Below are 26,471 nucleotides of genomic sequence, written 5' to 3'. Positions count from 1 at the left end.
ACTTTTACCTTACACTATTGTTGATGCTGCTGGCTATAGTTAGAATGTTTTCACCACATATGGGAGACAATCTATGGTCAGAAATTATGTATAAAATGTCTGGTCAGAACGAGTCCTTCCATGAATGAAAAGGGCCTTTGATGAAGCAGCCATTCCTTTCAACAGAAAGAAGGTTGGGGTGTGACTAATTTCCACTGATCACTGTTCTAGAGGGCACCCCATCCCTCCGCAATAGATTTTACGGACACAGGGTTCGGTAGAGGGGAAATTGGTGAACCTTGCTGTAGCGTTCGCACAGAGCCCCCATTCATTCCATGGAGCATTGACCCTGCACCACCACGGCTTATCTCTTTCACTGCCACCAACCAGGTTTCCCCGGTAATATATTCAGACTCAGTCAGGTTGTAACGTATTAACAAAGATTCCAGTTTATTGTGAATGCAAACAAGTTTTAAATACTTTGAAACACTGTACTTCGATTCACTCTCTCTGTCTCTCCTCTGCCTCTGACTCCTATGCCTCCCACCCACAAGAAACCAACCGAATTAACTGCCAAAACCCCTGTGTTGAGCCTTAAACAGAGTTAGGCTCCACCCCCGGGCTTTCTTATTGGTCAGCCTATTAACACTTTCACTCTCTCCGCCAGTATGACATCTCCGTAATGAGTGGGCAAACGCCACACTTCTTCTCCTTCTTTTAGACAGTGGCAGGAATATCCTTCTTGGAGTAGAACTTTGGCCACATGCTCTTGAGAACTGGTCCTATGTCTGGAGATAAGGGGGAAGAAAGATTATCACCCATCTAGGACATTGTAGGGAATATGCAGCCAAATCCTAAGAGCATGGGCTTTTTCTTAAGAAAAAGGAGGGTGCAAGTACGTTGCTTTGCTTTGCTTTACATTTCATTTTAGTATTTAAACAATTTCTACCCTACCCTAAAAAAATGTCCAGGGCACCTCAGAGCATTTAAAGTAACCTTACAAACTCAATTTAAAACAGTATAAAAGAGAAAGGTAAAAAAAAAGTGAATTCCATAAAATAGTAAAACAACGCCAGCAAAATTAGCAGAATTAGCATAGCAGATTTAAATCAGGCTGTGTGTGTGTGTGTGTGTACAGTGGTACCTCTGGTTACGAACGCTTCTGGTTATGAATGCTTCAGGTTACGAGCTCTGCTAACCTGGAAGTAGTTGCTCCTGGTTGCAAACTTTGCTCCAGGATGCGAATGGAAATTGTGTGCCCCACTAGCGAAAGCGCGCCTCAGGATAAGAACGGTTTCAGCTTAAGAACAGACCTCTGGAATGAATTAAGTTGGTAACCAGAGGTACCACTGTAGTTAGTTACAGCACATCCTTGAATTATATATGCATTACACAGCACATTCCTGAATGATCAGATCATAGATAATATATTATACTACATTATTATATTAATCACCATTCAGTGCTTCTGTGTTAACCTTGAGTCCTGGTTTTCTGGGTCTGGTGTATATTTCTTTATTGAAGCACCAATCCAGTAGTGAGTTAATACATATTATAGATGATTGGCTTACTCAAGTACTTCACTACGGAGAAATTTAGTTAATAACAACCCCCCCCCATATCTCCTATGTTTCTAATGTCACCTATATCTGTTTCTGACTTTTATTCTTTCTCCAGTTCCTTTTCTGCTTCTTTCTTTTGCGCCCCCCTCTGCATTTGTAGTGGGAGGCTGCAAGCTCCTTTGAGTAGTCTGCCTGACGAACCACGAGCTAAGATGGATGAGTTCTCCAAACCAATCGAAGTCAGATTACATTGACAGTAAACAGAAAAAAAGGAAAACTGTGCCCCTCCAAAAAAGCAGAGTGTGGGAAGAAAGGGTGAAGCGAGGGACATAAAGCAAGCTGCTCTAACTCCAGTAAGATCCTGTCTCTGCCCCACCGGTTGCAACTGATACCTGCTGAAGCCCCTATGATATATTCAGATCCTAAGAGGAGCAAATCTTTGATTTCAATGATGCATTTCCAAGTAAAACACTTGGCAGTGCCTATAATATCCGGTCACCCGGTCACTTTAAAGAAAGGTCTGATAAAGTTCTTGAGTGTTGCACTGTGTTCATATAGTGGCAGATCTTTAGAAGATTTAAGTGCTCCTAATACACGTTTCTCCATCTACTTAAAAGTGGTGACCACAACCTCCTGCAGCCATATTTTCAGGAGGCTTCAGCTTGCTAAGCTATTCCTGCAGCAGATAGCATTATAATTTCCAGAAACTAGTGTCGGTAATTCTGATTCAGCGAGACCTGCATCTGAGCCAAAGTGCATAAGATTGTGCTATAAGGCTGTGTGTTCCTGAAGACCCACTAAAGTTACTAGGTATTACTTTTGCAATGCGCTGTGTATCCCAAGGAGGGTGGGAGGGAATGTTCTTCAGCAACGAGTCTTTTTTTCTTTTCTTTTTTGGTGCCAGACATATTTCATTGAAGGTGTCCACCAGACTGGCACTAAAATATTGTCTTAACTGGCCATCTGTCTCGCCTGGTTGAAAAACAGAAAAACAAAAGCATGCCTCATTTATGAAAATAAAAGTTTTTTGGTCTGCTTGGTGTAAAAATTATACTACGGGAATATGAAAAGCAGCTGGGTCTTCTGGAGGAGAATGAAGATGGTAAAGTTCTCTTTTGAAACTTTGGAGGATAGATAGACCCCACCCCGAGCAATTTTGAGGCAACGTTAGCAAATTATACACATATTTTCATTTGCCATAGCTTGCTCTGTTTTTCTAGCCCATGAATAACTGTGTTTTCTGGATAGTTTATATGTGCACAAATTGTGTTGTAGAAAAGGGAGCTGATGTGAAATATCAGTCATAATTGTTAAGAAATGAATGCAAGCTGCTTTTCCTATAGTGCTTTTCCATCTCATTTTTCCGAATTGAGGGTAGCATTTGGGACTGTAACTGGGCAATAAGGTTTTCTCCCCATCCTCTGCAGCTCAGGTCAGTCACTTCATGTTGCTTCTCTTGCACAGCTTTGAACAAAAAGCCAAAAAGGTGTGCTGTGCTCTGTGGCTCTTCTAGAACATTCTGATGTTGCCTCGTTCGCTGTTATTTATATGCAAATAAGCAATTGTAGGACTTCTACGGACACTATATTTTGCATAATTCACACCTCCCAAAATAACATGTGAACTGAAATATATCTGTCATTTGAAATTCACATTTTTATGAATTTTGCATTGTAGTTCTCCAGTTGAATATTGTGTACAAAAAAACATACATTAGGTGTAAAGAAGAAATATGTGTATTAGTGAAAATAACATACAAAAATTGCATTGTATTAGGGAGAATTGTTCTGTAAATAATGTGTATTTGGCAAGTGTGCATTAGGAGCTATTCACACTAAAATGAAAATTCAAACTGACATGAAAATGTGGATGATACTAAAGTTAAGATTGGGGAAAAAAACGAGAAACTGAGGAAACCTGAACTTGATAATCACATATCACTATTTTGTGCGCTATTCCATCTGGCTTTCAATTTGAATTTAGCTTGATCTTTTATTCCCCTTCCTTCCCCCCTCCCCTTTTTATGAAGATTACCCGCTCTGGGATCCCACAGCTAATTCTCCCCTGGTCTCCTCGCTGGCCCAAATAGGACTAATTTAGCCACCTAGCCCTGGTGATCATCTAATGTTTATTGGATGGATTTCCCCCCTAAATTGATTCTTGAATTCTGAATTTATTGTTATTCATGTTTTATACTGTATTTTATGCTGTTTTTTGTTGCATCAATTAAGAGTTTTAAATTTGTTGTTAGCCACCCTGAGACCAGTTTTCTGAACCGGGAAGGGTGGGGTATAAATAAAATATTATTATTATTATTATTACTACAGACTTTCTTACACAGTAACAAGGTAATATACAAAAAAAGCAAGAATATTATAAAACTGCAATTCAGAATAAAGCAGCATTTATTTTGCATTGCAAAACATCAGGTTACTTTTTTGTACATGGAAAATGCTGGTTGCATTTCATATTTAGTATTAGCTTTGAGTTGTATTTCTAAATTTAGAGCAAATGCTCTTTCCTGAAATTAATCCTGTTAAACTGTTTTATATGTAAACAGTGCTGAAATCCTGATCAGTTCATAGCATTTAAAGGAGGTTGGAGTAGCGGGTAGGGAATGAGATTTTCCTGCTGAGCAAAAGAACCTGTTTTGTCTGCCAAGTTTTAGACTCAAATGCAGACATCTTGGACTTTGAAATGTCAGCCAACTAGGCCACCAAAGTAACCTGTGATAAACTTTGACTGAGTACTTTAAAAAATGTGTAGCCAGACTGCTTGCACTTTGTCTATTTTTCCTACTAGGTATGAAATCACTTAAGTATAACCCAGACAACAGTTTTGCTGATGTCTCTCTTTCCCTCTGTCTAGCAGCTATGCTTTTAGACCCCAGCGCCCTTAATATAGTTGTATAGACATCGGTCAAAACATGGCCAAATAACTGATTTACTTCTAAATTTTACAAAACTCTTCCTCGGATGTTTCGGTGTTTGATAGTCATGCCAGATCATTAGTAATATTGGAACTAGGATTACTGAGAGGAGGATTTCTAGACATAGGATCTTTTCCTCACATGTAAACATTTTTTAAAAACTGCATGTTAGACACAAACACCATTCTGATTTTTTAAAAAACAAAGGCCTCAGACCTTAAGTCTTCCAATCTCTGTACACAGCCTTAGCCCATGTATAGTTGCCTTCCTTTTTCCTCAGCCCACCCAGCTGGTACATGTGCAAATCCAAGCTAAACCAGAGTTGGGAGGAAAAGATGCTGAACAAATATTGCACCTGATAATTCACTCTTATTTGCAAGTTAAGTATCATGAAAGGTAGTGTCACATGTTTTCAAAGACTGTGCTTACGACTGAAGTATAATAAACAATTTGTTACACAAACTGTCTAAAGGTGTTTATCCAATCTCACACTTGGTTACCATTGGTTGTTAATCTGTGGTGTGTAGTACCAAGTAGATACATTGTCAGCTGTCATCCCATTGGTTTTTATGAATTAGTTAACTGATTGCAGGAAACAGAAGCTGCTTCTAGTGGTAGTGGTAATGGAGTTCTTGCTTATATAGCAGTTGTCCAAAGTCTGCAGTCTCTCTCTCAGTTGATTTTTGTGCATTGTCTAGACAAAATGGGATTCTGTAAAAAAAGTCTTCACTATACAACCAGGTTAGTTTCAAGGTAATGGTGTACTGCATCTGGTGCTATCGGTTGGGTTACTGTGTGTCACACAACACAGCATCTAAAGTGGGCTAAAAGTAAGTTGGAAAAATGCAATTAAAAACAACATTTCTATTTAGCACATGCTACTTGTATGCTGAATAATCCAGAATCAAACTGTTTCCTTGAGGAAGCACCTAGTGATTGCAACAGCTTTCAGATCTTCTTTCGGTTGTTGTCTGGGCTATTTCAGATGCTGCTTTTGAGCTTCCTCCATCCACATTTTGAGGGACACAGTCTAAGTCATTGAATATATACTGACACATGTCACTGCATTCAGTTGGGATTATTTCCATCTTAATGTGCATAGGATTGTGCCCTTTATCTGGGATAATGCCTGTTGTCCGCAATCTAGCTGTGATACAGATTAGTAGGATTAATTGCCAATATAATGCAAAATATAGAAGAAGATGAATATAGACGGGAATCTTGCAATAGGAGCTATATGGGTCAGTGAGTCATAATGTTTATTACTCTTGTATTAATAGTCATATTTCCAAAACCAGTCTGAATGTACAAACATGGGAGATGTTTCAAGGGTGTATCTGTTGGAACAGTTACAATGTGGCTTTCTCAGCAAGAGAAACTATTGATCTGTACCAGCCAGTGGTAATGGTGTTGACCTGGAGTCAGCCTGGGTGAGTTATTTGTTACTCATGCAGCAACAGATATTCATTATAAACTATATATGCTGTTAGTTTGCTCTGTTTATATAACCATTTAGTGGTCACTTATTAAAAAGTAAAAATTATGTATAGTTATTGGATGTACAGTTTGGCAGGGAAGTGATCCTGGCGGAAATTTAGCCAAAGAAACCACACTAACACCAGTCATATTCCATGTTGTGATAGAAACAAATTCTTCTTCTTTAAATGTTTGGAACTGAAGCTCTTTTATCTTTGCAGATGTCGAGGGACTGTAAAAGCACACAATTTCTTGGCTTCCAGTGTAGAAAAGATGCTGTCAACTGAAGTCTGGAAGGAAGAGTAAGAAATTATCTGCCCTTTCACAGGTATACCCATTCATTGCCATTTCAATATAGTGTTGCAAAGTAACCTTGTTGACAGTTCCTGATAGGATGAAGTGCAGTGAGTTTGAGGACTGAAGTGGGCTGGGTGTGATGTTATTCAGACTGTTTTCTCTCCACATACTTTTCAAGGAAACGTTACAGAGGTAAGTGCCTTAGCCATGGGCACAAAATTATAGCAAAATTATGGGCTGGGTGTGATGTTATTCAGACTGTTTTCTCTCCACATACTTTTCAAGGAAACGTTACAGAGGTAAGTGCCTTAGCCATGGGCACAAAACTATGGCAAAATGAAGGGATTATAAATGGTTTTCGGAAGTAGAAATGGAGAGAGCTCATTGGAACTGATCAGGAATGGAAGGTGGCAAGTTGTCTAGAGGATCCATAGCTGTTGAGAGTCTTCCTCAGGCCACAGATTAGGGCCACAGGGTAGAGTTTTTTTTTTTGTGTGTGTGTGTATGTGTGTGTGTGTGTCCACGCACAGCCCTTCTCCATACCTCTGGTCATCTTTGTTTCCCTCCACTGAACCCATCCCAATTTGTTTACATCATTTTCGCATTCCACACCTGAATTTCACACATTCCATATTCATGGAATGGATGCACATCTTGTGAAAGTGTAGGCCAGTTGAGAATTATTGGAAAGAAGTTTGATGCATGATGGATTATTGGATAAGATGCAATCTATTGGTTGGTCTATTGAATTACTGCAAACACTGCACAACCTCAGGATAGATCACCTATTGAAGATCTAATTCTAGATGCAGAGATTGTCTTGGCTGTGTACTAGAATTTCCCTAAGGTTCCATCAATCTCTGAATACCTAAGAAAGGTTTTGAATCTGGCTGAGATAGAAAAATCTTACTTTGGTTATGAAAAGAGAGAATGACTCCTTATGATGGATGGTTTTGTAGGGAACTTGAATCCATTCATAAATTACTGGACTACTCAGTTCTTTGAAGCAATATGTATATTCAGTTCCATAATAAAAACAAACATTCATTGAGACTTTGATCAAAATGAGATTTTTTTTTTGAGCTAGCAGTTTAGGTGATGGAAAATAACAAAGAAGAAATGTTGCTAATGCTGTGATTCCCAAGCATATCATGTTTATTCAATCTAACACTTTGTTCTTTTTATAGCATCGCTCTTAGTACTATGCACTACTTTTCTTTAACACCTCTGTCTATTTGAAGCCACTTACTGCATAACACTATTTAGAAGAAGCTGAACATATCTATACGAATTTCCTTAAACAAGCCTCAATAGTTAGTTTAATTATAAGTCATTTAAAAAGTGGTACTTATACAGGGACATTTTGTCTCTGTTGTTGAAACTGCGGATGTGAGCAATAACAAGAAATGGCATGATTCATTATGTGTCAAAGACTTTTCTGTAGCTGAGAATTATTATTATTTTTAATTATTGTGCTCAGGTTCTGCTAGCTAGCTTACCATTGGCGTCTGTGAGAACAGGATGCTGGACTAGATGGGCTATTGGCTTGATCCAGCAGGACTCTTCTTAGGTTCATGAACTGAATGGGTATAGCAATATTTAGATGAGCACTGTAAAAATGTAAAGGACACCTGTATGGTTAAGTCCAGTCAAAGGTGACTATGGGGTTGCGGCGTCATCTTGCTTTCAGGCCAAGGCGGCCGGCATGTGTCCGCAGACAGCTTTCTGGGTAATGTGGCCAGCATGACTAAACCGCTTCTGGCTCAACAGAACACTGTGGTGGAAACCAGAGCACACAGAAACTCCATTTACCTTCCCACCACAGTGGTACCTATTTATCTACTTGCACTGGCGTGCTTTCGAACTGCTAGGTTGGCAGGAGCTGGGATCATAGCTGTCAACTTTTCCCTTTTTTAAAGGGAAATTCCCTTATTCTGAATAGGATTCCTCTCAAGAAAAGGGAAAAGTTGACAGCTATGGCTGGGATAGAACAACGGGAGCTTTCTCCGTTGAGCAGATTTGAACCGCAACCTTCTGATTGGCAAGCCCAAGAGGCTCAGTGGTTTAGACTACAGCATCACCCGCTTTCCTATGAGCACCCACATCTCAAGATACACATACATGACCATTTAGGAGTTCTTATGTGCTCATGTCAGAAACCAGAACTTATGGAATAATGGAAGCAGAAAAATTGGTCTCTGACCCAAGGAATCTAAATTTTAACTGTGGGGGAAACAAACAGAGGGAATGAAAAAGCCAGAGTAATGAGTGATGAATGTGAGCAAACATAGTGTGGTGTGGTAGTTATAGTGAGGGACTAAGATTCTGAGAGTCTGGGGTTCAGATCCCCAATCAGTCAGGAAGCTCACTGGGTGACCTTTCAATCACTGTCTCTCAGCCTAACCCACCTAACAGAGTTGTTGTGAGGAGAAAATGGATGGGGTGGACGGACCATGTGTGCCACCTTGAGCTCCTTGGAGGAAGAATGGAATGTTGTTGTTGTTGTTGTTGTTGTTGTTGTTGTTGTTGTTCTTCTTCTTCTTCTTCTTCTTCTTCTTCTTCTTCTTCTTCTTCTTCTTCTTCTTCTTCTTCTTCTTCCTCTTCCTCTTCTTCCTCTTCCTCTTCCTCTTCCTCTTCCTCTTCTTCTCCTTTCTTTCCATGTATCTCATTTGGGTTGGGAATATGGACTAATGAGGTTTAATGGAATGAGAGAGAGGCAGTAAAATGTATGAATTCTGGAAGTAATTTAAAGGCGTATTTATTTGATTTTTATATCCTTGGTGGCTTTGAGAACTGCATGAACTGGGTAAAGTTTAGCATAGAAAAATAGGTAGTCAGTCATCACATGTCTTCTTTGAGCTTTCTCTGTATTTACTTCTACTGTCTGTAGTCTCAGAAGGAAGAATATTATGCCTTTGTTTATGGCAAACTGTAAAGGCAGGGATGGCTGTTTCAGTACATACACTCCTATTTCCCAAACAAAAGAGAGAGAGATTAATTCTCAGCAGTTTCAGCTGCCTGGCACGTCCAAGCCAGTCAGAGTATCACCTCAAAACAGCAAGTTCCAGTATGTACGCTAAAGAAGACAATTCATTCCTAAGGTATTTTGAGCTGGTTGATCTTTTCCAGCGGGGGAGGGGGTACTTATAAAAAAGAGAGCACATTACACACAATCACATTCTCAATTCGGGGTTTCATTAATTTTGTTCAGTAAAACATTTCCCACCTAACAGGATACCTCAAATTATCTGTGATACCCAGTGTTTGGCATGTCCAACATAAAAGACTTTCCATTTGTCATATAGTGCTTGTTCAGTTTGATGGGATAGTGCCCCAGTAATGCATCTTGCCGATTCAGCTGCAAATCTTTGCGCCAGGTTTGTGGTAAAGGGCATTTTCTGTGGTTTTGCTGCACAAGTGACGTCACATATATTCTTAATTAAAAAGGACAGTAAGCAGAATATAAGGATTTTATAGCAATGTTTCTTTAAAGTTAATTTTGCTTCACAACCATACCTAATACAACAAATTTTACCTGTGCAAAGGCAACAGAGAAGGATGGGCGTGTTTGCATCTTGGGTCCTGAAACAGCAAACTAATAGTATATACAGACACTAGTAAGAATGACCAATTTTGGTTTTTCTTACTTTCCCCTTTTCCCTGCCTTCAGTCTGCCAAATTTCTGCATAAGTCTGCAAATTTTTAAAATTGAAAAATCCTCATGAAAATTCATCAGCACATTTTTTCCAAGTGATTCCCTGTAAAATAATACATTTTATATGCTACTATCACAAATATATGCATTTTTATGCACACGTTACCATATTGCACACATCTCGGTACACAGTATTTGTTTGGAGGACTGCTTCGCAACATTTGGAGAAGTGCAAATTTCAAAGAATAGTTGTTGTAATGGGAGTTGGGGTTGCTTGTGCGTAAGCCACAAACTGCTCCAGGCTGGGTTGTATGGCTAAACCTTTCCCTGGCTGGACAGCCCTTACACCTTGGCTGTCTCAGTCACTGGCAGAATCCGTCAGTGTGCGTTTCCTGAACTTCTTCCAACATAAAAATTCTTTGACACCAAGTCTCCTCCTAGCTTCCCTGCGTGGAAGCTTTCTGCGCAGAGTAGGCGTGCCAAGCGGAGGTCCTGTGCTCTCCTCGCTGATCTCGCTGGAAGAGTCTCGGAGCCCTCCCTCCGAAGCCCTCCCAGCCTCCCCTTTCTTCCTGGCGTCACTCTGATTTCCTTCCCCAGCGGAAGCTCTCCCTCTCTCCTTGCTGGTTCCCTCTCCGGCATCATTGGGGAGCCTTACCTCCCCTCTTGGCTCCGATGGCAGTTCCCTGACAGTTGTGTTTTGGTTCACATACCGATTCAGAAAATGAGAATTAGGTAGGTTTGTATTCAAATCTGAACCAAACCAGATTTGTCTCCCATCCCTAGATACAAGCGTTATCAATCTGTCCTTCCTTCTTTGATGTTTGTCCTGGCTGCTTTTGCAAACTGCTTCATTTTTTTGTTGAGTGCCCTTTCACCAAATTCCCTCCTCACAAGTTTTTACTTGTACACTTCTGCCCAGAGGTGGGAGGAGGGTACTCTGCTCGCATGCTAACTGGGGAGTAGGAAATGGCTTCCTTGATGATGGTAGACCCATTTGACATTACATCTAGCTCCCACTTTGAACTGGGTTCAACTGGAAATGAGCTAACCCCCTGCCTCTGCCACTCCCCCAGCCATCTCCAGAGATGAGGGGTGGGAGACCTTACAGAGAGAGAATTCTTATACCAGGACTTTTAAGTAATACTTTTAAAAAATACTGGCTCAGATCAGTTTTGATACTCTGCCAAAAATACATTCCCAAATAATATTCTTTCTGCTTCTGAAGAATATGAGTACCAGAGCGCTGAGAGTAAGGCTATTTGAATTTCTCAGTAGCTGGCGGATACAGGGAGATGAATAGGTACAGCACACTGACAAATCCAATTCTGCCAGAAAGAAACAGCTTCACTTTAAAAACAGCTTTGCTCAATATCTCGAAGATGTGTACAGAAAGCAGCCGTGTAGCATTTATGCAAACAATATGCAGCATGGAGCAACTTGCCTACCCCCTGTCTTTGGACACCTCCCCCCTTTTTATGGTGTAAGCAATATTTTGTACTGATGCATAAGCTTATCTCGTTTTTTAAAAAATAATTGCATAAACAATTATAATAGTTTATTATTTATATGCCGCCCCACCTGGCTCATATTAAAACATTAAAAAAATGTCAAACATTATAAACTTCCCTAAATAGGTCTGCCTTCAGATGTCTTCTAAAATTTGTGTAGTTCTTTATCTCTGTGACATCTGATGGGAGGGCATTCCACAGGGTGGGTGCCACTACTGAGAATGCCCTCTGCCTGGTTCCCTGTAACCTCACTTCTTGCAGTGAGGGAACCACCAGAAGACCCTTGTAATAGGATCTCAGTGTCTGGGCTGAATGATGGGGGTGGACATGCTCCTTCAGGTACACAGGGCTGAAGCCATTTAGGGCTTTAAAGGTCAGTACTGATGCTTTGAATTGTGCTCAGAAATGTACTGGGAGCCAGTATAGATCCTTTAGGACCGGTGTTATATGGTCCCGGTGGCCAGTTATGAACATTACTGGATGACGTTCCATATATATAAATAAATTAAAGTGCCCCCTATTTCTACACCGTTCTCAAACATGCATGTGTTTTTGCATGGTTTAGTGTGTGTGTACATGTGTGTGAATAGAAATGGTGATGAATGTTTTGAGTTGGCATTCAGTTATTCATTATATGTGTGTTCTGCTCTTTCTGTAATGTTCAGGTTGTGATAGTAACCCATGGTCACATGGTGCACTTCATGGTAGAATAGATATTTTAAATCCAGGACTTCCTGATCTATGACAAACACAGTATTGTACCATATGGCATGGGTAGGGAACCTGTGTCCCTCCAGATATTGCTGGACTACAATTCCCATCATCCCTGATTATTGGTTCTGATGGCTGGCTGTGACTGATGGGAGTTGAAGTCCAGCAATATCTGGAGGGTCACAGGTTCTCCATCACTGCCATATTGGTTTGCAATATTTCAACAGAGACAGAGATGCAATAGATACACTTTCACCCCATGCATCAGGCATCAATGCACAAAAAATCAGCCCATTTCACAACAACTGATATTCAATCCACAAAAGAAAGTGTGCAACAATTTAAATTCAGTCTGGGTTGAAAAATAAAAAATGTGGTTGGCCACATTCAGTCCTGGGATCTGCTGCGTATGTAAAAGAACAGCAGTGGAAGGAGCAGAACAAGCATGTGTGTGGGTGGAGAAGTGTGGTAGTGGGTGGGTGATACCAAAAGCGAGTTCCTTGTTCTTGCTTGCTTTTATCAGAATGCTTTTCCTTTCAACCCGGACTGTATCAAAGCATCCATGCGAATGGGCCAGGTTCACACAGATCACCCCTCCGCACAGCTGAGAAATACATTAGAAGAAACATTGCCGGCAGATTATGACAACAGAGAGGTGGCAACTAGAATCTGCAGCACCTTCTCTCTCAACTCAGGGCTTTCATGTCCTTGTAATCATCAGGTTTTGCTTAAAAAGCACTCCCAGCATCTCTGAGCTGGGGTGACATCACCACAGTGGTATTTTGGGCTTTTGCCAAGTTACTTCTAGGCTTCCACTTTCAGGGTTTCCAGCTGTCGAAATCAGCAACAGTCTCTTTGTATACACAAAACCACAGAACTGTAGAGCTGCAGAGCCCTTTGTCGAATGCTTGCCTGTGTCTGCATTTCATTTTGCCTCAGGTCTTCCTGCCCTTTCTGGAACTTGCCTTTCTGTCCCCATCTCCTGTGCAGCACAGCCTGCCGTTCCTGCTGCAGCAGACCCCTATCTCCAGTCGCAGCAAAGTTCTCTCACTCTCCTGCCCAGGCCCTTGCAGCATGAACTCTGGTTACCCCTGTTTACCAGCTGGATCATCCCTACTTTTTGCATGCATGGTGGGCTTCCCTGAATCATTGTCCCTATTTATTTATTTTGCCTTGTTAAGGTTTTAGCACAAACATGTAAATGCAGGCACATGAACGTTCAAGGCGCAACACAGGGCAAAGACTGCCAATTCACATGATGGTGAGGCTCATCATGAAAAGCTTGGTGGTTTATGATCTTTGGGCATCTCTTTAACTGAAAGAAAACACACTTCGGGTTTCTTTACAAAAACAACATGTAGAGAGGATACAAAAGACAGGGCATTTTCAGTTGTAGCCACCCAACTGTAAGGTTACTCTCCCCAAATATGCTTACATGGCATCTTATTTGGTGTCAATCAGCACCCAACGTACATCTTATTTTCCCAGGCCTTTAAAACCCACCGTAGCTTTCAGCTGTTTTTATTCTGTGCCTTGAATAGTTATGCCACATTTATTGTTTTATTGGGATATTTTTAAAATTTGTATTTCAAATTGCTTTATTTCTTCTTTTGAGCTCTGAGAACTTTGTTGTGGTGAAACCTAGGAATACTGGCTTGGATTCAGACTTCACTTCCATCACCAGAAGTGGAAGAGAAGGAGACTTTTGCTAATTCTCTCTTGTGCCCTTCAGAAATCTACTCGTGAGGCTTAGGGGACATCTCTCTGGAACAGTTGGGCGGGAGGAGGCACTGGCAGTTTTAGAAGGAAGAGGAAAGCTGGCAAAGTTGCCTCCTTCAGATTGGTGGGACTGCTCCACTAGACCAAAAGCCTTCAGTGGATGGAAAGAAACCTTCTGTATTACGGTATTTTAATATTTTGTTGGAAGCCACCCAGAGTGGCTGGGGAAGCCCAGCCAGATGTGCGGGGTATAAATAGTAAATTATTATTATTATTATTCTGTTCATAGAGGGTGAAGAATGGACAAAAGCCATTTAAAAAATAAATACCTGTGAGTCGAAGACATGTCGTTTTATAGTGTCCAACATGCTATTGCAGATTAACTAAAAATAGCATTCAGCAAAATTAGAGCCTCCTTCAGCAGGGAATGGAGGGGTGGCATGGGGCTCAGTCAGTGGGAAATGGGGTGTTCCAATAAAGTACCTTTTGTTGTTTGGAGGGGTATAGAACTGGATTGTGCTTTATGTTTTTAGATATGCTGTAAGCCACCCAGCCAAATGGGCAGGGCATAAATAATAATTTAAAGTTTTGAAATACATTCAACAGGATCATACATTTAGTATTTCTCTCCTGATTAAATTATATGGTCAGGATTCTCTTCTTTTGTTTAAACAGTATTGTTATCTGGTAGTAACTGCAGTACAATAAGTTTAGAATAATAATAAAAAGTCTCTCTTTTCAACTAGTATATAGTATATACTAACTGGTCTTCAGTTGGTGGGTTGGGAATTACCAGTGGGTTGTCACAGCCTGATCCAAGGCATAACTGTCAACATTTCCCTTTTTTTAAAGGGAAATTCCCTTATTCTGAATAGGATTCCTCGCAAGAAAAGGAAAAAGTTGACAGCTATGATCCAAGGTGAGTCACATCAGGAGGATAGTTAAAGATTAAGAAATGGTTCCCCAAATGCATGTTTGAGTCAAAAGCGGGTCCTGGGTATGAAAAGGTTGATGAATTTGGATGCTGCTAACTCAGAGATGGAAAGAAGACATAGTACGTACCAGAGACGAATGGCAAACTAAGCTGTTGGACTATGCTGAAATGCCAAAACTGACTGGAAACCTCAGGGACCAAGAAGACAAGAAATTCACGAAAGAATGGGGAAAGTTTATCATTTATTTAGGAGAACTCTGTAAGCAGATGAAAACAGATATTACGGACAACATGGACAGATACAAAATATAGATTACTAAATAAAATGCAGTTAAAAATGTTGACAGTAGGACCCGTGGAGGGGATGGGGGAAGTCTTGAGATTCAGAGTAATCTCTTTAGATGGATGTGTATTTGGTATGGTTATAAATTTATATTTGTAAAATCAAATAAAAATGATTTCAAAAAAAGAGAGAAAAAGTTGATGAAATCTTTACTCTCTCATAATTACTAACAACATCAAAAGGCACAATATACCCTCTTTCCAGTGACAGAATTTGACCTGGTCTCTGTAATCTATTGACCTGGAGGTAACATTATAATTGATTAAACAAAGCTGCTGGGGGCTCATTGCTTTCAATAAGAAAACAAGAGTGTTTGCTTCCAGTGGGGCCACATTAGCATTGTTTTAAAATGATTATACTAACTAATACAATAAGGCAAACTCAAAATACAACCGCAGGGCCTTGATGAGAATGTAGATTGACTTGTTCTACTTGGTGGAAAACCCTCTGACCCAAAACACACCACTCCATCTGTCAACGTCTAGGCAGCAACAGCAGGGCAGAAAAATGAATGAGATGGCTTCAGAGGAGTAACTTTCTGAAACACATTTGCTCACTTAACACTTAATCTGTGCCCTGCACTGAAATATTGTTCTCTGCCATATAGCATGGGTAGGTCATTCCCAGAATTAAAAATGACTTGATAGAACAAGAATGAAAATATCCACACTTTTTTTTTTAAAAAAAGCACCACTTTCTTCAAACACTCTGAGTGAAAGAAGCAGTATTTATTTAAGTCAGCCTCCATGCATAGCAATAAATGAACACAAATTTGAGATCAGAAGCAACTTCATTCAGAAATCAATGGTAAACATTTCAGTGTCCCAGGGCACTGATGCTGATCTCAAAGGGCTCCTTCAGATGATCTGTTTATTGAGCATTCATCCTGATTCACTTGCACAAAGCTTACATGGTTGTTAGATTATGCCTGGTCTTTACTGAACATTCATTTGAATTCATTTACAGGGCAGTTGCATGGCAATCAGCATTCATCCTGATTTGCTAATGGGGCATTTAAACATTTCCCCATTGTTCATTCAACACTTTTAAATGCATTTCCCCATCACTTTCCAAACCGCAAAAAGTTCATGGTTTTTGCATTTGTTTAATGTGGATTTGCCAAGTGCTTTGTTGTTGTTGTTGTTTAGTCATTTAGACTAGTCTGACTCTTCATGACTCCATGGACCAAAGCACGCCAGGCGCTCCTGTCTTCCACTGCCTCCTGCAGTTTGGTCAAACTTATGCTGGTAGCTTCGAGAACACTGTCCAAACATCTCGTCCTCTGTCATCCCCTTCTCCTTGTGCCCTCCATCTTTCCCAACATCAGGGTCTTTTCCAGGGAGTCTTCTCTTCTCATGAGGTGGCCAAAGTATTGGAGCCTCAGCTTCACGATCTGTCCTTCCAGTGAGCACTCAGGGCTGATTTCCTTAAGAATGGATAGGTTTGATCTTCTTGCTATAATCCATGCTAAATCAGAAAACTTAAAATTCCACAATGTGCTTGACTTCCTCCTGAAAAATAATGACCGCCTGGAGGCACCCAAGGTCAGCATACTACAATTTTCTTACTTTACTTTACTTTTTTACTTTAAAGTGAGCCTTCACCACCAAATTGCTGAACTACAGTGTGTCAGCAAATTTGATTCTCCTCAATTTGGACTTAATCAGAACTGTGAGTTTCTTGCACACTATGTGTAAGGGACGCAGGTGGCGCTGTGGGTTAAACCACAGAACCTAGGACTTGCTGATCAGAAGGTTGGCAGTTTGAATCCCTGTGACAGGGTGAGCTCCTGTTGCTCAGTCCCAGCTCCTGCCAACCTAGCAGTTCAAAAGCATGTCAAAGTGCAAGCAGATAAATAGGTACCACTCCGGCGGGAAGGTAAACGGCGTTTCCGTGCACTGCTCTGGTTCGCCAGAAGCGGCTTAGTCATGCTGGCCACATGACCCGGAAGCTGTACGCAGGCTCCCTCGGCCAATAAAGCGAGATGAGCGCCGCAACCCCAGAGTCGGTCACGACTGGACCTAATGGTCAGGGGTACCTTTACCTTTACCTTTACCTTTATGTGTGTTCAATTGCATAGGCATAGCTATGACTGCAGTTGAGAATGCACCACTCAGTTCTCATCATGTATAGATCTGGATTCTGCATAGAAATGTCACAAGCCTACTCCTAGCCCTTTCAGTTTTGGGCTCTTGGATATGCTAGCTATATCCACCTGTTTCTGTGTGTGCATATGAGACATAAGACTCTTTTTTTGTATGTGACATAATAGACTATAAGCCATAAAGGTCCATGCCACAACCAGTTGTAAGATTCCACAGAACTCTTCCTTTTGCATTTGCTCTGGAATGTATGCCTACAATAGTTCACCAATATGTCAGGACATTTTTTAACAACATAGGCAGCCTTTAATTAAACTACTTTGCTTTCCATTGGCCTTTTTGACCTTTTAATGATGGTGTTTGGTTTCCTTGTTTATCTGACATGCTGTTATCATGCTCTTTACATTCCAGGCGTGTTATCTTTCCCATGCATGTGTGTAAAAATCCTCAGATCACAAATCAGTAAACAAAGTAAAACCCTCGAGAAATATCATGTTCTGAAGATACCCTCCTGGAGGAAGTGAGTGACGGGAAAGAAAATGTGGGAGAATAATGACTTCAGAATTCATTTGCTACACATTAGTATGGTAACGTTTCTCAGGTCACTTTCTATGAAAAGCCACCTCTCCTACAAACGAAATACGCAACGCTTTATACAAATCTGGAGTTTTGCCAAAGACCTGGGTCTGCTGGTTTTATTGTTATGCTTCTCAAAGATGGTTGTGTTTGCCTCGTGCTTTGCCAACATTCATAGGCCTTTCTAAGGCACACCCCTGTGTGCATGAATTGGGGTTTAAGCCCTGTTGAACACAGTGGAACTTGCTTCTGAGTCCCTGTGAATGGGACCAGACTGCATGTATCACAAAAGTTGATCCTCAAAGACGTACACCATATAATGCACCCAGGTTGTAGGATTCCTTCCCTGTGGAAATCCAGCTGTTCATGTTGGTACTATTCAGGCAACAACTTAGACAATACTTGCTAGTTTGGACCTTTAGTACGTTGGTGGAGTAGAGCTCAATAGCTGTTGGTTGCTTTGTATTATTATTATTATTAGCTGGCAACTGCAGTGGCAGTTCTGCCAGCATGCCCCCTACCTTCCCCTTGCTCTTCTTCTCCCTTTGTCATTGCCTTCTCTCCCTGCTTGCCCCCCTCTGGTGGCTGCTCCAGCAGTTGCAATGGAGCAGTAGGTGGTGGCAGCAGTGGTAGGGGAATGAGCCCCTCTCAGTCTCTCTCCCTACTCACTTCTTCTCTGATACATGAAACACAGTTGAAAGTAGTGTGCCAAGGGACCTCTGAGAATTGCAATCTTCCCAAGGTGTTCTAGATCTCCTTGGGAAATTGACTTTCCCACACATTGGATGAGGAAGAAAGATTGAAGAAAAACAGGAGAAACTGAGAGCTGTTGCTACTGGAGAAGGTGGGCATTCTTTTCTGGCTTGGATTCAGATCTGAGCCAGAGAAGAACTCAAGTACATAATGTTTGCCTTAATATGGAAAGCTAGTCTAAGAACATCATCAGTGTGGCCCTCATAGCATGACTTTGGGCACTTCCAGATTGTCATTGTTTAGGGGTGGGACTGAATAACATACTGACAAATTCAGGTTGCACAATTAAAGCTAGCACTCCACCAAAAGAAGTGACAGAAAAATGCAAAACCTCTTAATACATACAGTGGTACCTCGGGTTAAGTACTTAATTTGTTCCGGAGGTCCGTCCTTACCCTGAAACTGTTCTTAACTTGAAGCACCACTTTAGCTAATGGGGCCTCCTGCTGCTGCAGTGCCACGATTTCTTTTCTCATCCTGAAGCAAAGTTCTTAACCTGAGTTAATATTTCTGGGTTAGCGGAGTCTGTAACCTGAAGCGTATGTAACCTGAAGCGTATGTAACCCAAGGTACCCCTGCACTGATAGAAACTCTGTGCACAAGTGTGTTTCAAAGACAAGCTACTAATGGGTCTGTTGCTGAATATTAGGATGCAGTGTTGTTTTCATGCAAACATTTCATGCATTCTATATCTGTTTCAAAGCAAAAATGACCATCACTCCCACACAGTAATAACGTTAACATTAATTAATATCACACTTTCAAAACAAACGAAGTAGAAAAGGCCTCCAAACATCTGCTGAAGATATTAACACTGGAAGCAAGTGAGCTGGTCAGTGCTATTGTCTTACCTTTGTACCATTCCGAAGTACAGTATCATGCTTGCAAAAGAATATCTGTGCAACATAATTCTTGCTTCTGATGGCCTGGAGAATACCTCATAGTAGTTCTCAAAACAAACACACTTCTAAGATATCCTGCAGTTGAGAGAATGTCTGAGGTTGGACCTGAGTGATTGTGCGCTTTAGTAGTAGAGATGTGATATCGTCCATTCACATTATATGTATTGCTTTCTATCCAACAAATGGCCCATGACAAATTGAAAGAAGCCATGCACATTTTGTTTCTTTTTTTTTAAAAAAAGACTTAATACTTTTTTTTAGGGCTGCATTTTTGACAGCCCCCAAATTGATTGCAAATGAAAACAACAGTATTCCACAAAAAGAAGCCAATTTCAAGAGTTGAATTTGCAGGAAAATGTTACAAAAAGTAGCCTTTATCAAAATTTATTTTCAGTGTTAAAATTTAGCAGTTTATTGAGATTTCACAATACCAAATCAGAATATGCCAAAAGCTTGAGCACCTGCTTAACCACCAAATCATATTCAGATGGCCATGAAAAATTTTAAAATATATTTCAATGCAATATTTTTCTTTGATACTGAGAAATTAGAATTTAATTTCGTGTGCAATTTTACATTTAGTGTTTTGATCTGAAGCTCAAACCCAGCATCAGTGTTCAGGTAGCCTGGAAACAATTTCCTCCCTTGAGTGCTAATACAGTGTAACCCACATTCAGACTGCATGGTGAAGGGTGGATTAAAAAGTCTAATAAATAATTATTTGATTATAAAACTTCATAAATACTCGTATAGCACAGTTTTCCATTCAAAGTCTGAATTCTAATGCGATCCCCACACAGGAGAGCAGGTGAAAGCAGCGTATGACTCTGTAACTTTGATTTAATGTTTCTTATATTTTAGATCCATTCTAGGTTGTGGAAGCAAAAAGAGATTAATAGATTTCTGAGCCCCCTGAACAGTTTTATTAATTGTCTGAGAGCAGAAAGTAATTTGATTTTGTAGAATTTGGTTTTGGAATATAATGTTCAATTGCTTTGGATTACTAAAACTGTAAGTGCTTCGAAGCATGTCTGTTTAGATCTAAATTGTGCAGTTTAGTACGTTGCTGGACGTAGTTTAATTTGTGTAATATTCTTGGTAATAACTAACGGAAAATATCAATGGAACCCCATCAAACTGTTCCTGCTAATTTAAAATTATGGATTTTGAATAGATCTGTAACTTGGATGTTGTTGCTGGAGAAAGCGTGTTCATTAAAATGAGACCCTGAGACTCTGAAAGCTGCTTCAGACTATAAATATGCAGCCTTGAAGAAATATGCCAATAATTCAGGTACAGAGTTTGGAATGTTTAGTTACAGAGTGCAACTAATATTCATTTGCAATTTGAAGGGGGGATTATACGACCTCTCTTCCATCTGCCACTCTTAGGAAGGAACAGTTCCATGTGCAAGAAGCTTGCATAAAGCATGCCAGCGTAAATTAAGCTAATGTAAAGAAACGGCCTTTTAAAATAAGTCATACATCTTTTTTTAAAAAAAATGACATTTGCCATGATGGAATGGAAGCAGGAGGATTCTCCTTGAGGTCACTGTGTTATGCATTATCTTTTACCCTTCTGCATTGAGTCGGTGTCCTGCAACATGGGGCTAGGTTTTTAAAGGTGCCTGTAAAAAAACATTTACAGTGGTACCTCGGGTTACATACACTTCAGGTTACATGTGCTTCAGGTTACAGACTTTGCTAACACAGAAATAGTGCTTCAGGTTAAGAACTTTGCTTCAGGATAAGAACAGAAATCTTGCTCCGACGGCACAGCAGTAGCGGGAGGCCTCATTAGCTAAAGTAGTGCTTCAGGTTAAGAACAGTTTCAGAGTAAGAACAGACCTCCGGAACGAATTAAGTACTTAACCCGAGGTACCACTGTATTGTTTAATCTAGCCTTTCAAGGTATGTACAATGTTGACCTGTGCTTTGATCTGGTTTTTAGTCTACTGTTGATTTCATTGTTTTGATCACTTAAAATAGCCATTTTAATGTTTTTTAAACTGATAATTTCATTATTTTATTATTTTTTTGTAAACTGCTTTGAGGTGTGTTCCCTGCCCCCCCGGGGGGGGGGGCACACCAATGAAGTGGTCTATAAATTTTATGAAATAAAAAGAAAGTCTATTTGACAATAAACACATGCTGGAGAATGTAGGTTTGCTCAAGCAACCCCATCCTGTTTGGGGCCCTTACCCTATATTCCACAGGCTTCTGCACTGTAGTCTTCACTTATAACAAGAGTTTGTAGCCCTTTCAATTCTATCTGTGCCCCTGCAGGGAAACTCAATGAATGACATTCTGTAGGGAAACTCAATGAATGACATTAAACCTTCATTGGAGGAAACATGGGATTAAATGCCCTAACTTTGAAGTAAGGATGCATCAGTTCCTATCATGCATATTAAAAGTTTGGTGTGTGTGTGTATAATCCTGCTCTGCTTTGCTGTTCTTTTACGTTAGCATGATATATGATATTTGCTGCTATTAAGTGAAAATTATGTGAAACAGCTGCAGTGACAGATAAGATTAATTATCTTTTGCACTGCTGACATTTAACCCTGCTTGTAACTTGGGCTGCTGGATCAGGCTTCTGTAGCAAAGAAGGCAGGGCAAACCAGGGCTGCTTGCCTGCCTTAGTAAGGGCATATCTGCAGCAACTTGCCGTGCTTTGACATGGCAGGAAGTGGGAAATGAGGCCCTGAGGCATGCTAAACCCTTCGAAAAAGGAAGGGTATGATATAGGAGGGACCCCACACCAACACTGTTGGGCAGCTTCACATGGCAGCTGTAAGATTGCAACAAGTATTGCATCAACATACCATTCAGTTGTTGTTTTATGGCCCACAAAAGGATCCCAGGTAGCCCTCTTATTATTATTTTTAAAAGTGAAGGCAGATTGCAGTCACGGGCTTAGGGTGGGACCTGAAATGACACACTTCAGGTGTCAGCATTCAATGAAATCTGTATATATATAAATTAAAAAAACACTTCTTCACACGAAAGCTTATACCAAGAACAAACTTAGTTGGTTTCTAAGGTGCTACTGGACGATTTTTAAATTTCATTTTATTTTTTATATATTTCAACTGCATCAGACCAACACGGCTACCTACCTGAATCTGAAATCTGTATAGTTTGAAGTGACTGGAAGCATAAGCACTTACTCCTTTTGGAAATAAAGCATTGTCCAGACCCATAAAAATTTTATTCACAGTTTTACTTGTGGAACTTCCTTCACAACAGAATTAAAACATCAAAGGTACATAAAAAAATACCTGTACAATATCTTGTGCTGTCCATCACAGGCTCAGCATCTTAGAAAATATGAAATAATTCAAACGGACCTTTAGGCATCCATTTTGCCTGGAGCTGTTTTCTTGGAGAGCTTCATCTTCATCCTCCTCCCATGGAGATTTGAGATAAGAGACTCAAAGGAACTCCCTTCAGAATGGAGATTTGCAATCAAATACATTTGTCACCTGATATAAGGTTACTCACTCACATGTCAGCTAGCAAAAAAACAACAATTAGTTAATTATCAACTCGGCAAGAGCTCAGAGTGCTCTTCTTGCTGTTCTAAAGCTTCAGTGGAATCTCCCCATGTTAAAGCTTTTCACTACACAGACATTCCTATTTCAATGTCAATTAAAATAATTATACTTAACAAGGAATTCCACAACTTAGCAGGCATGTCCAAAGTCCATTTTGGGGGCCTAATCTGGTTGGTTTAATCCGGCCCTTGCCAGATTATTTTCTGGGGTAAAATCCTAAAAAACCTCAACAGCTTCAACCCTAAAAGCTCAACAACTTTGGGGTAAAATCCTAAAAAAAGCTCAACTTCAATTCTAAAGAAAGGTCAACAACTTTGGCTGGCCATTTGGTCAGCTCTCACGGCCCTTCACTTCATCAAATCTGGCCCTCTTTGAAAAAAGTTTGGACACCACTAGGGGTGCCACAGAGAATGCCTCTCTTGCCCCCCCTTCAAGGAGGTGGAACCAATCTTAACACCCAGGAGGATCTGGAGGGGAGGGAGCCAGCATTTAGGGCTTTAAACACTAATGTGAGCACCTTGAACTGGGTCTGGAAATGAACCAATGGTGATGAAGAGGAGTCTCCTTTAAAATACGCCAGCCGCATAATACTGTTATGAGTGCTTTCATTAGAACATTAAGCTGTCATTATCTATGGATATAATGCATGCACTGGTAAAGGGGAGTGGGGCTGCCCTGTTCCTTCTGCCTAAGTGTTCATACCACTTAGATCTGACACCCTGCATCTGGACGTCTGCAAAATACCACTGATGGCGTGAGTTAACTCAGTGCATGTAACCATGCTTCTGTATGTTTAGGCAAGAGCCAACAGTAGGGTCCTGCTGGAGAACTGCCACTTACCAGAATGGAGCAGGAGCAGGGCAGGAGGGCAGGGGCACATTAGTGGGACCACTGGATCACTTCCTAATGGCTCTCCTGCCATGGGACAGCAATGCCATGGCTGGGAGGCCAGTTCTGCAGCCCCTCCAGCTGCTCCTGAGCTGAACCACTAATGCATAAGCTCCCCTCTGCAGAAGTCTGTAGAGATGCAGTGTGGGCGAGGGCCACCAGTACAGCTCTGCTCTCCCTTATCTTGCATACATGGATAATGATTGACTAGGGCTTAAGCTGTACAACAAATCGGCTTTCAGGTATAACAAAGAACTTCAATACCTTTTGAAATGTTTCCTTGCGCTTCTATCATAGCTAGAAACGAGCAAATTGGAACAGTTCATTTCCTCATTCTTCCAATCTTAAATTCAGTCTGTTGCATCCTACATCAGTTTGATTTTTTTTAATTAAAAAAACCATCAGAAAATTCATCCTCACATTTTTCCTAATGCACACATTTCTGCATGCAGTTTTGTGCAACAGATACTTGTTTGCAAGCAATTCCCCTAATATCATGCACTATTGTTAGGTTGAACCCTACTGCATATATTTCCAGGAGAGGGTCTGTCACTGTGGCAGCCCCTTAATTGTGGAATTCCCTCCCCCAGGGGTGCATCTAGCACCATTATTGCATCACTACTGCGGTACGCTAAAGACTAACCTTTGACACCAGTGATTTATATTTCCTTGAATATTTATGACCACACTTTAATAAAATATTTCTAGGCAGCTTACAACATGGAATATAAGAAAAGCAATCTATAGACAGCATAATTAATATAATTAAAAACATCAATAAAACACTAGTAGATAGTGGACAGTTAAAAAGAGAAGTTCATATTGTGAATGCCTGTCAAAAACGTAGTTTTCAAGAGATCTGCTCAGTCCCTAGTGAAAATATACAAATATATCTGTTTTAGGACCCGCCCTTTTCTTCTGATTGCAATACAATTGATTGGTGACTGGGAGCGGCCGCCGAGACCATATAACACCGGTCTTGAAAGACCTACATTGGCTCCCAGTATGTTTCCGAGCACAATTCAAAGTGTTGGTGCTGACCTTTAAAGCCCTAAACGGCCTCGGTCCAGTATACCTGAAGGAGCGTCTCCACCCCCATCATTCTGCCCGGACGCTGAGGTCCAGTGCCGAGGGCCTTCTGGCGGTTCCCTCATTGTGAAAAGCAAAGCTACAGGGAACCAGGCAGAGGGCCTTCTCGGTAGTAGCGCCCACCCTGTGGAACGCCCTTCCAGCAGATGTCAAAGCGATAAACAACTACCTGACATTCAGAAGACATCTTAAGGCAGCCCTGTTCAGGGAAGTTTTTAATGTGTGATATTTTACTGTATCTTTGGTTTTTATGGAAGCCGCCCAGAGTGGCTGGGGAGACCCAGCCAGATGGGCAGGGTATAAATAATAAATTATTATTATTATTATTATTATTATTATTATTATTATTATTATTATTATTGTTATTGTTATTGTTGTTGTTATTATTATTATTATTAATATTATTATTATTATTATTATTTTAAGACTGGATTTTTACATTGCTGTAAGGATTTGAATAAAACCATAATAGTTGTCATAACAATAACAGTAACAATTGATCACAACAAATTAATAAGAAGAATATTGCCTGCATAAAATAAAATAAAAAGCTCAGCCCCCCGGGCTTTCTTTTAAAAAGGCGCTCTGACTAACTAATTAATTAATCTCAATTTCATAAAGTAAAAAACAATATGCAAACCTCGACTGAACGGAAGGGACCAGCTCTTAATAGGATTGGAGAGGGGAAGGGAAAAATACTTAATTGCATAGTTCAGCTGAGTTAAGAAACATGAAAAGCGGGAGGTAGTGCAAAGTGTTAACTTGATTTAATTCAGAGCATGGCCCCTACACCTGTTGTTCTCAATATTCCCAGATCTGCAACATGACCCTCTGAGCAGCATGAGGTAGGAGGGCCAATGAGAGCGAGCCGTGACATTTGGCTGTTTGGTGCCTTTTGGTCAGTGGGTTGAGGGGAAGCCAAAGATTTTCCTATTGCTCACGCTCACCGCCAGCCCCCCCCCCATACACACACAAGCTCAAATTTGCTTGGCATTCAACATGTGCTGACCTGGAAGCTCTCTGTGCTGATTCTAGATCAGCGGGATGTGTTTACTTAGCGAGGGGTGTGGGCAAAGCACTCTGTGCATGTTCAAAAGGACAATTTATTTTTTTTAAACACTCCAGGTTTCAGAGAATTAAACCTGGCGGTGAAAGTTGTTTGGTTCATCCTTCTGGTTTTCTGTTGGCATGTACATGTCAGCTGTCATGACTAAACTGACGCAAGCAAAGACTTTTGGATCGACTCTGCTGTCAAATGTGTGCCTGTTTGCCCCGGTCTACTAGTGCTGTGGTTTTAAACTAACAGACGTCTGCTTACTACGTGGAAACAAAAGCCAGTGTTGAAATACAATATTTATTGTGATGGCTTTTTGAAGCAGTTCAGACTTTATCACCCCAATGTTCTCTGGTGCTGACAACCTAAACAATTTTCTGTTCAACGCAGACTTCTTCTAGGTTTTTATCTTTCAGTATGAATGTTTCTTGCTGA

The 26,471-nt window shown here is 40.6% G+C and overlaps 1 long non-coding RNA gene across 1 annotated transcript; it reads right to left on the bottom strand.

Annotated features, from left to right (window-relative positions):
* Window positions 1-277: 277 nt before the first annotated feature.
* Window positions 278-23,985, bottom strand: LOC310846114. The gene is made up of 3 exons (XR_014565134.1): window positions 23,846-23,985; window positions 2,359-2,513; window positions 278-767 (listed from the first exon to the last, which is right to left on the bottom strand). It is a non-coding gene; the product is annotated as an uncharacterized lncRNA (long non-coding RNA).
* Window positions 23,986-26,471: the final 2,486 nt, after the last annotated feature.

The sequence above is a fragment of the Podarcis gaigeae genome (genome assembly GCF_964106915.1).
Source record: "Podarcis gaigeae genome assembly, chromosome: 5".
NCBI lineage: Eukaryota > Metazoa > Chordata > Lepidosauria > Squamata > Lacertidae > Podarcis > Podarcis gaigeae.
This window is presented reverse-complemented; position numbering and strand designations above follow the sequence as displayed.